Genomic DNA, 10,775 nt, shown 5'->3' with positions numbered 1-10,775 from the left:
GATCTCTGGACGGAACGTGTACATTTTTCTAGGATCTGCCAACCTGGGGACATTATCCACTTGGCTTCCCTGCCCTCATGGAGGGTATATGCCTCAGGAGAGGAATGTGGAACATGCTGAGAAGGTTTCCGCATGAAAGGAAACCAAGCAGTGGAGTGGGAGAACTGTAGCCTCGTTGTGTAAAAGTCTTCTGGGGAACAATCAGAAATGGTCTCCAAATATCAGACCCTCCTCTTGAATAGAAAATGTAGTCAGTGTTTTATAACAACCACCCATGAACAATCCATAATAAGAGACATAATAGTAAAAGTAATAATCAAGAGCAATGTAATGATTGGAGGACGATCACAGTGACTTTAACGCTATTAAAGCAATTAATACTGCCAAGTCTCCTACAACAAACCTAAGAAGTTGGGAGATTCCGGTACATATTTCTCAAATTCCTTGTCAAATCACAAGATATCAGGACCTTCTTCCTGGGGTATCTCAGGCTCTGAGCCCCATGTTCTGATCAAGAAAATTATTTCATAAGGCCAAAACAGGTAGCCTGTGGCATAGAAAGTCAAACCAACTAGGTCCAGGTAATGGGGGATCTTGGGAACTTGTGTGCACATCCCAGTGGGGGAGCTTTAAAGAATGGAGGTGGAAGGGGGGCTGTCTGGGGCTGGCCAGCCACATGATACCCATCAGATTTCAAGTATTTGGCCAGCCCAGGGTGCATGCAGAGAAGGCAGGAGCCAGACTCACAGCCAGGGTCCATGAACCATGCTATGACTCCCACTAAACCCCAGCATTTTCTTAGCCTTAGCATCCCATTGCCCTTCTTCCACCTCTTCCATCCAACCACTGGAGGTCCAGGTAACCATATTTGCATATAGAGGCTCTGGGCTGTTGGAGTGTGAGCCTCTGTCAACCAGACCAGCAGGGGTGACAAAGGCAAGCATCTGAGTTTCATATTGCCTTTGGGTGAACCCAGGAAGTGCTGAAGTTGCTGGAGTAGGTGGGCAGTCACCACCCGGTGCCTTCAAAAGGCAAGTTCCCCTTTTTTGGAACAACGAGAGGACTTTAAACATATCCAGGGACTCAGGCTGGCTGAGATTGTCCAATGGTGGTTCCCTGACGCTGAGCTGAAGTACAAAATTCTAAGGATATTTGGGCAGGTGTCAGCTGAAACCTCTCCAGGAAGACAAGAGCTGCTCCTTGGTTCCCAAGTAGACTCGAAAACATTTGACGACTCTGGCCATCCAAGAACAAAATCCCTATGTCTTCCCGCTCATCACAGGAGGTATCTGGACCTACAGGAGCTCTCATAAAGTTTTATTAGAGATTCAGTTAGGTCATGGGAAGCCTGGTTGGATTTCAAGTTTTGACACTATCAGTTCTCAGGGTCTGAGCTGAAGCAGATAATTCTGAGGATGCTTCAGTTCAGGATAACTTTCTCCATCATCTTCACAGAGGCGAGTGATCCCTGGGCCCCCAAGTGTTCTTTAAAAACTTTGTGGAGGTTCTGGTGGACCAAGGATGCCCGGAAATGGCCGCAGCTTGCTATGTGGAGAGGGTTTCTAGGAGGCGTTCAGAGGGAAAACCAGGCATAGCTCAGTTAACTCCCTGAAATGAGGATGGAGTAGAGATGGAGCAGATAAAAGGAGAAGGGAGAGCTACTTGGGGAGGGAACCTGAGCTCCATGAATAGGGACCACCAACCCCAACTGTCAGAGTAGACAAGCACATCTCCCCACCCCTCACCCCTGCCCCCAGCCTTATCCCCTGGGTGTTCAGGCACAGCCGTGGTCAGTGCTTGCTTTGGAAGTGGTGCTGTTTAGAGAGCGCTACAGAGTTCCTGTCCTGCTCGACGTGACATTCTCCCCAGGGCTCATTCTTTTCTCTTTTTTAATATATCTGATTTTGTTTCCCCCTTTTCTGTGTTTCAATCCTAAGCTCTCTGCCTTTTGTTCGACCCTCTTAAAAAGTTCAGTCTGATCAGGTATGTCCATCAATCTCATCATCTTGTAGAACTCTGTCTCAGAGATTTCTGAGGTGTCACAACCAATATTGTTGCCAGCTGTGCATGTTGCTCCCTGTCGCATGGAGATGTCTCTTGGCTCTCATCCTGGGATTCCCACCAGAGTGTTCTCTTGAGTTTTCCACTAGTTTCCTATTGTCACTGTAATGAATTACCATACACTTAGTAACTAAAAACAACAGAAAATATTTCTTTCTTTCTTTTTTTTTTTTTTACAGGTTTGGAGGCCTAAAACCTACAATGAGTCATTTTAATAGTCGTATGGTGGTATCTCACTGGAGAAACCCCTATGGATTCTCTATGTTTCTTACATACTTCATTGTCTCATTTGATGAAAATACTTTGCTGCAGTTTTCACAATTGGCCTTGGTTCTTTAAAAGCAAATAACTTTGCTTAGTAAAATTATATATGGAGAAAATATAGAAGTGAAGTATACATAATTGTTTCATTGAAGATCTAGTAGGTTCCTTGAGACTAGAGAGTGTGCCCCATTTGTCCATAAGTCTGCAATGTGTGTTAATAAAAAACTCCAGGACCACCGTCATCATTACTCTTCCCCCATTTTGAGTTACTACCATTGGTAATTAAGCACTGTTGTCACCTCTGTGTCTACTTCATACATTTCAGCAAACCCTAGGTTTCTGTTCATCAAAACAAATGAATAAATATCCTACCTCAAGTGTAATAATATCGCCTATTCCTCCTTGAATATACTTGGCCAGGACTTTTAGATACTGGCTGTTCTCTTTTATACTTCCAGTTCTTTCCTTGGTCAAAAGCAGGGAGTCTGATGCAGGCTATGGTAAGGCATGGTTGGACAGGATGGTTAAGACCTCTAGTTCCTGTTTCTACCCTAAATGTAGAAGGGCACATTCGGTTTGGGAGTCAGCTGGAATCTCAGGAGGAATCCATTTGAGAAGACCAGAGTTGAAAGGTAACAGGGGGAGCCAAGGGTGGAATAAAGCCATAAAAAATGACTTAAGCCCCAAAGATCAGTTGTATGGAGCTAATTTTCTTAGACTCAGTTTTCCTATAAGTATGTCCTTATCATTTCCCATTGCCTGGGCCCCTGAGCTGTATCATGGCTCTGTCATGCTATTATCTGAAAGTCACTAACTCTTGGAGAATATAAGCAGAGGAGGTTTGGAGACAAAAAACACTGTTAGGAAAATGCCCCATTTTCTGTTACCCATCTCCTGTTCTGTTTCACTGATGAAGTACAGATGGTTCTAAACACCTGGAAAGCCCCTGACTGCAGTTCATCCAAGTCCATCTTACCAGACCTAGGATGTGATGCACACAATCAGGAGGGAGCATTCAGGTACCAGGGAACTATGGTCTCTCAAACACTGACTATCCCATAGGACGTAGTGGGATGTAGGTAGTGTAGGTCGTGGAGTCTTTGGCCTATGTGTAGGATTCTCTCAAGTGCTCAGTTTCTCAAACTGAATAAGTCTTTTATAAACTTGTTTTGTTACCTGAGGAGACTTGGTTCAAAAAAGAATAGATTTGCACGAAGATAGTAATGGTTCTCATGGGTGGTGGTGTCCATACAGACAGGTGGAAAATGACTTCATTTCAGTCCGCACTCACCAGGACTAGTAGAATGTCCCTGCATCATGAGGACATTTTAATACCTCCCTACAGGTATCTGAGGACAGGGGTGTCCTATGGTAGCAGAACGGCCTTCAAGGGAGGACAGAGAGTCCTTGTTATTTTGGATGCTCATGGAAGTGGGCAGTTTTGAATGGAAGTAATTGTCAAATGGGAACATAAGCTACGGACACTTTGGCAATAAAATGGAACAGCAATCTTTCAGGTCAGTTAAAGTGATTTTGACTAGATTGACAAGAAGTTGGTTTGAACGAGGACAGGGTATTTTGTCTGAGAACTTGTTTCAGACTCTGCTAACTAAAGTGAAACTCAGTCATTCTGTTCTGAGCTCCCACAGGCTTCCCATCAGGCTGTGGAAACTGCCATGTTCTATGTTACTTTGCTGGACATGTATTTTCCAATGAAAGTCTGAGGTTCTAGGGCACCTGGGTGGCTCAAACGGTTAAGCATCTGCGTTTGGCTCAGGTCATGATCCTGGAGTCCAGGGATCCAGCCCCGTTTTGCTCAGCAGGGAGTCTGCTTCTCCCTCTGCCCCTGCCTTCCCACTTGTGTATACCAGCTCTCTCTCAATTGAAAAACAAACAAACAAACAAACAAACAAATAAGTAAATCTATCTATAAAGTCTGAACTTCTCTTTCCCGAGCAAGGAGGTGAGCCATTTGTTATGTTCCTCTCAATATCTCCTTTTCAAAAAGTGCAGGACAGTGAAATACCACTGGGCTGAAAGACAGAACTTCTAGATTTGAGTTCTGAAGCTCCACTCTGGCTTCTAACTGGAAGTGTGGGACACAGAACCAGGGCACTTTCAAATCTCAGATGCTCCTCTGGTCGGTGATCTATAGTTGCCAAACATCACTATGCAGGAGATTTGATCGGACATGTGGTTTTAAAAATTCAGATTCTTAACTTAAGAATTCCGAATATGAAAGTGTGAGAGTCAGGAACAGACCTCTGATTTTCAAAAATATTCTAGGTGACTAGAATCAACTTTCTAAAAAAGATTTTTTTTTATTTATTCATGATAGACACCGAGAGAGATGCAGAGACACAGGCAGAGGGGGAAGCAGGCTTCCTCTGGGGAGCCCGATGTGGAACTCGATCCCAGGACCCCGGGATCATGATCTGAGTCAAAGGCAGATGCTCAACCATTGAGCCACCCAAGCATCCCTAGATGACTAGAATCCATTTGGCTCTAGAAACACTGATTTATATTATCTCCAAGGCCACTTCTAGCTCTAACATTTTAATATTCTAAGAATTCTTGTAAATCTGAGTGTGACACTTATCCTTAGTTTTTATGATTGAACAAGAAACCCGGTCTGTGGGTGTGTATGCGTGTGTGCATATATGCATAATATGTAGCATGAAATGTAGAACCATATCCAATCCCTAATTCTTGGTAAATGAGAACAATGTTAGTGAGGAGAGAGAAGGGAGGAAAAGGTATGGCACAATTTGCACATACTGGGAAATAATCTATGTACATTTATGCTGTGAGGGAATTGTGTGATTTGTAAGGGACAAGAAGCCTGAGGAAGTCATTTTTAACTTGAGTGCCTGAGTAAGTGGTAACAATATTTACTAAGATCTAGAACAGTAAATGAAGATCAGTTTTGGAAAGGAAGGGATAAAGTGCAATAAAAACTAGTTATTTGTGGGTGCCCATCAGAGATCCAGTTAGGGAAGACCAATGCCCTGTAAAACTTTAGCATGAAGTTGAAGTCGGAAATACAGTGTAGGATTTTTATCAGACAAAGCTCATTTAGGTCAACAAAAATCATGCTGGGTATTCAGAACACGAAATTTAATGCAAAGGATTGCTTACACAGGTAGCAGATGGTCAAATGTCCACAGAGATTAATAACTACGGGCCCAGAGGAGGAAATGGGAAAGGCGCTATCAGCGGCAGGGGTCCGAAATCCTGGTGTTAGCTACCTACAGCTGGAGGCTGGATGTGTGAGTATGGGACACAGCACAGCTGGTGCTCAGACCTCTAAGTCAAGAACAGCTCATGAATGATGCTTAAGACTTTAAGGAAGGAGTGCTCCATGGCTGGGGCCCAGACAAGTGGGGTGGAGACATCCTGCAGCCAATGTTCAGACTTTTGAGGAGAAGATATGGCCAAACAGGGGCCATGGAGAACCAGGGTACACAGCAAAACAGGTTGTGGCCCAGCCATGCCTTTATGGGTGCTGGGTGCTGTTAGTTCCTTCAAGGGTTATTGCAAGGCTGCTGAGAAAGCCAAAAGGAGTTGGAGCCTGGAGCCAACCATCTGTTGCTGTTGGGGTGCTGCTGGCCAGAGCTGGAAATGAAAGGGACTGTCTTCACCCTTCATCTTATTTTCCTGTCTACTGCCAATGTCTTGCATTAAAGGGGCTAATGGGAAGCAACTGGCCTCAAGGTCTGGAAGATGCAGTGTGCAGGGCATCCATGCACTGCCGTGGAGTGGAGTAGAGAATGGAGGCTTGGAGCCTGGAAAGGCTGGTGAGGAGATAATGCCACATCAACAGGAGAGGCTGAAACCACAGGAGCTCCTGGAATTGCTTAGAGACATGTGTAATATGAAGATGGATGAATCCAGGGTGTGTGCAATCGCAGGAAAGGGAGAACATAGGACAACAGGGAAGAAGAGAAAGAAAGTAGCTGGAAGACTTCTATCTTCAAGGGCAGAGGAGACAGGAATGAAGGAGGAGACAGACCACATTGTGAAATGCTTGCGATGTATCGAGGTAACAAGAGATACCAACCATAGATTGCCGAGGGTGCCCCTGGAGTCTTTACAAAGAGCATGGTGACCAACACATGTCTAAGAGGTCATGGTCTCCTCATTAAGAGAAATCCCAGCAGGCTGAAGGTGGTAGAGGATGTTTCTGTAAGTCGAGAAGCAGAGGAAGACACTATACACACCACTGTTAATTTTGCAAGGAAACAGGAGAAAAAAAAAAACAGAAAGAACAGGGTATGAGGCCTAAATACATTTAGATTCTCAAAGGCAGTTAGTTTTATCTGAGGCCTGGGTAAGCAACTTCTGGGAAGACCCCAGGACCTGTGATACTTGCAAAAAGAGAGCTTCTTCCACCCACTCGTCTCTTGTGTAGTTTTCAGAATAAAAAAATCAGCCCATTAGCCATGAAGATATGTAGCAGCACCAGAACATTTTTTAGAAAAAATGTTTTGATTTCTTATTTTACAGCCTTTATAAATTGGCTCATCCTTGGAAGTAAGTTGTGTTTTATTCTGCTCTCCTTTATTTACATCTCTACAGAAAGTAGGCTTAGTCAAATAGGTAAGGACATTCTCCAGACTGAGCCAAGGGGCTGTCTTTCTTCTGTTCTGGAGCAGTGTGCTGTCAGTCTAGGATGACAGTGGCCTATGACATATATATTGCTAGCCCTGAAAGCTGGGAGTCTGAATTTTGGCAAATAAGGGCAAAAGCAAACCTGTGTGCTGTTACCATCAGCCCAGACAAGCAAGGATCACAAGGTCACAGGAGGGATCTTGGAAAGTGTCCAACTCTTCTGCAGCTGTTTCCACTTCTTCTTCCACCCAGCTGCTCACCGGAGCTGCTATAAATAATCCCTGTTCAGGCTTCTGCTCTCAGCCAGGGCCCCATTTTGTGGACATGCTAAGAACATAAGACCAAAAGCCAAAGTGTTGCTGTGACTAAGCCAGCAACAGTGGCATCTTCTGGGGTCTCTATCTCCTCCACTGTAATGAAGGTGTTGAATTAGACTATCTCTAGGAACCCTGCTCTTGAAGAGGCCATGACTGCTACATTCTCACTACAAGAGGCCAGCATGAAGACGCTACCCAATCTTTGGCCAGCTTAAACTTTGACACAGGCCCTTTTCATTATGGCACTTGATGTTCCAGATTGAAGAGGGAGGGGAAGCCATGCTAACAGCTATCTGTGAAGGAGCCGGAGAAGCATGAGCCAGCAGGACTGCTAAGGTGGCCACAATTTGTGTCCATCACGTGGGCATGTACTATGTGGTTGAGTCGTCTCATATTACAGAGACCAGAGTCTGAACGACAAAGACCCAGGGTCACAGCTCTGTCTGAAGCCAGGGTTTTAGAACATTTCAACCATGTCCCACCTTTCCATTCTACCTGTTTAATCTGTTAATCTGCTCACTCACTTTATCAATCCATAAAATAATTAAGGGGGCCTCTGCCAGCAAGTGAGGATTCCGAAGGTCACCATAACACAGTGCCTTCCCCCAGGCCCCTCACGGCCTACAGTTCATATTTCTCTGCAGTGTCAGAAGCTGGATTGACAGCTTCATTCAAAGAATGCCCATGTTGGAGGTCAAGAGAATAAATCCAGAGATGTTTGCCGCATGGAGCTCACAGCCAGAGGATCTTTGCTTCTCACTTCCTGTAGCTCCGGCTTGGCTTTTAATTATTCTTCCTTTTTTTTTTTGCAGCAAAGTGGCGTCAGTTCAGCTCTACAGCCCCCAATCTTATCTTCAAAGGAAAGGCACTCAACCTCACAGCGACCATCCATCTCTGACACTGCATCCTTCTGTGTATAGCTCCATGGGCTGTGTGGAGAAAGCAAGGCATCAGTTATCCAGTACTTGGTGACCAGAAAGCAACATAACATCACCCAGGCCAAAATCACAATTCCCTATTACCGAGTCTCCTGCAGACACCGAGTACACGCCTGGTGATCAGAAAAAGCACATGTCACGTGAGCAGCTGTATGGGAGCTCAGATTCCCTGCACAACTTACACAGTGTCCCTACTGGGTATTCAATTCCTTCTGCCATAGTCATTTCTAGGATATCTAGAAGCAGAGTATGTCTTCCTGGGATGGAGGCAGTCTACTTTCTAATTTTAATAACATTCCTTCCCAATGCGTGATTGTTTTCATGTCTCCAAATTAATAGTCTCAGATATATGACAAAAGGTAAAGATGGTGCTGTTTATACTGTAGGCAGGTCAACGATAGGCCACATGCAACGATAGACCACAGCCATGTGGCTGTGGAGTTTCAAGATTTTAGGTGCAAAGATAAAAGAAACCTGAGGCTGATCCATTCTGTAAGAAATATCAATGAATAATGGGTTTAATTCTGGAATTCAGGGTGATGTGGACAATGAGTTTTTCTTCAGAACAAAGATTAAGCTGAAGAGAGTAAAGGTATTTTGAGATAAATGATTGAAAAAAGTTTTTGGTGACAGATGTTCTCAGGAGAAATAATACAAAGAACTGGCAGTCACTCCCAAAGGGAACTTGTTCTTGGAAAATACAGCTTTGAGGAGGAGAAAGAACACATATTGCTGTCGTATACCTGAGATAATACCATGCTGAAGAAACACTGAACCTGTTCTACCCCAGTTAGGACTCAGACCAACAGAAAGGAATTGCACAGCCTTAGATTTCTGCTCAAAGTAAGAGGAAATTTTTAATAGAGTCCAAAGTTGAACTGGGGATATTGTAATAGACTACTGAAGTTCATCAGGCATCTAGCCAATCAACTGACATGGAATACTCATAAGGTGTTTAAATACTTAATTGAGGCAGATAATAAGAATGAGAATGATGATTAAAAAAACAATGATAAGCAGACAATAATAATATTGTACTTTCTCAGGCACAGAGGATGTGCCTGGCTTTGTTTAAGCAGATTATAGAAACAGAGGGATTGTTAAACCTTCCCAAACAGTTATTTCTCATGTCAAACAATGAGTAATGGGATCTCTGGACAACACGAGGAGACTCAGCAAAAGACATCATTCCTAGGCCCCATGTCTCTGTATGGTTGCTCAATTTAGAGCTAATGGCAATAAAAATGGGGTCATAGTTTGACGATATTCATGATGTAATATTCATTTTGTCAATTAAAACTTTCAGTTAAACACGGAGATATCATAAAGAGCATCCTACACAAAAATTTTTTTAGACTCCATGGTTTCAGAATAAATATCCTAAAACATGGTGGCATAAGAGATGACACTTTTATTCTCTCAGTGTCCAGGGACGACAAGTGAACATCAAGTATTCAGCAGGGCCCCAGGGCTTGTGCAGCCCAGTCACTGACCAAGGCCTTGCAAAATTTCTCTTGGCCTCTGTTTAGTAAAGAAGACAAATGGACTTAGGTTTTCACCTTTCCTAAGGCTTATTCAAATTCATAAACTGGAAATGGTCATGGTCACAGTAGGAATTAATTGTCTTGTCGAATCAAAAATCTTTCAGCAGAGACTACCAATTCTGTAAACAGAATAAGCCATAATGACACTTCCAAACCACGAGCTAACCCCGTGCCTACCTCCCTGCATCTACAACTGCCAAAACCATAATGTGTAAAAAAGGTGCAAGCCTACGACATACTCCAATTAAGTCAAAAGTATATAAAGAATATTGTTGTAGAATTACCTGAGGAAAAATTAAAATTTGGCATAATAACACTGGATTTAAGATATAGACCTGTCAGAAAGGAGCTTTAAAGGAATGTTTCCCAAACGCATAAAACCATCCAGAGGATTTCACTTGCTGTAGACCCGAGACACACCTAGGCAGACAGTGATATTCATTAAGACATTCATCATCTTTGTATATTGGATTCATAGTAGACAGAGATGAAGGTATAGAAGCAAAGCATGGACACCATATTCCCAAATAATTGGTTACAGCTACAAACATTCTGGCTGGTGGGGATAAGGTGTTCCTATGTGATACCTGAGCTCTTTTGGGGGAATGATCTTCCCTGTCCTAGATCACTAATGTGTAACTCTCCTTGGCTCGCTTGAGGTTACTCAAAAAGAAAAAGGACACCCATTAAGATTTCCACTAAACATAGAAACACTGAAGAAAGTCTGTTCAGAAATAGGTAGAGGCAGTTAGGGAGGTTGAGAAATATCTGAAAGTGTTGCCTGTTGTGGGAGGCAAGATTAGGAGCTGGTCTGACCTGAATGGTCTCTGTCTGGGAGGGACCACACCCAAATCCCGTAATCCAATCTGGCAATTAGAGTGGATTAGAGGACTTTGTGCCTTATCCCAGGGCCCAAAGCCATGAAAGGTGGAGGTGAGGGTCACTATCTGACATTTGGAAACTGGCACAGTGAGAGGAGCATCCCTTTGCGACCCGAAGCTCCTGGTTGACTATATCTTGTGGACACTGTTTCTGCAGAC

At 43.7% G+C, this 10,775-nt stretch overlaps 1 long non-coding RNA gene across 1 annotated transcript; it reads right to left on the bottom strand.

Annotated features, from left to right (window-relative positions):
* Positions 1–5,421: 5,421 nt before the first annotated feature.
* LOC144284242 (uncharacterized) lies at positions 5,422–7,278 on the bottom strand. Its single transcript, XR_013352608.1, has 2 exons — positions 7,079–7,278; positions 5,422–6,508 (listed from the first exon to the last, which is right to left on the bottom strand). It is a non-coding gene; the product is annotated as an uncharacterized LOC144284242 (long non-coding RNA).
* Between the last annotated feature and the right edge of the window lie 3,497 nt (positions 7,279–10,775).

This window comes from Canis aureus, chromosome 15 (assembly GCF_053574225.1).
Source record: "Canis aureus isolate CA01 chromosome 15, VMU_Caureus_v.1.0, whole genome shotgun sequence".
In the NCBI taxonomy this organism is placed as follows: Eukaryota; Metazoa; Chordata; class Mammalia; order Carnivora; family Canidae; genus Canis; species Canis aureus.
Note: the sequence above shows the minus strand (reverse complement) of the source record. Positions and strands in the feature narration are given on the sequence as shown.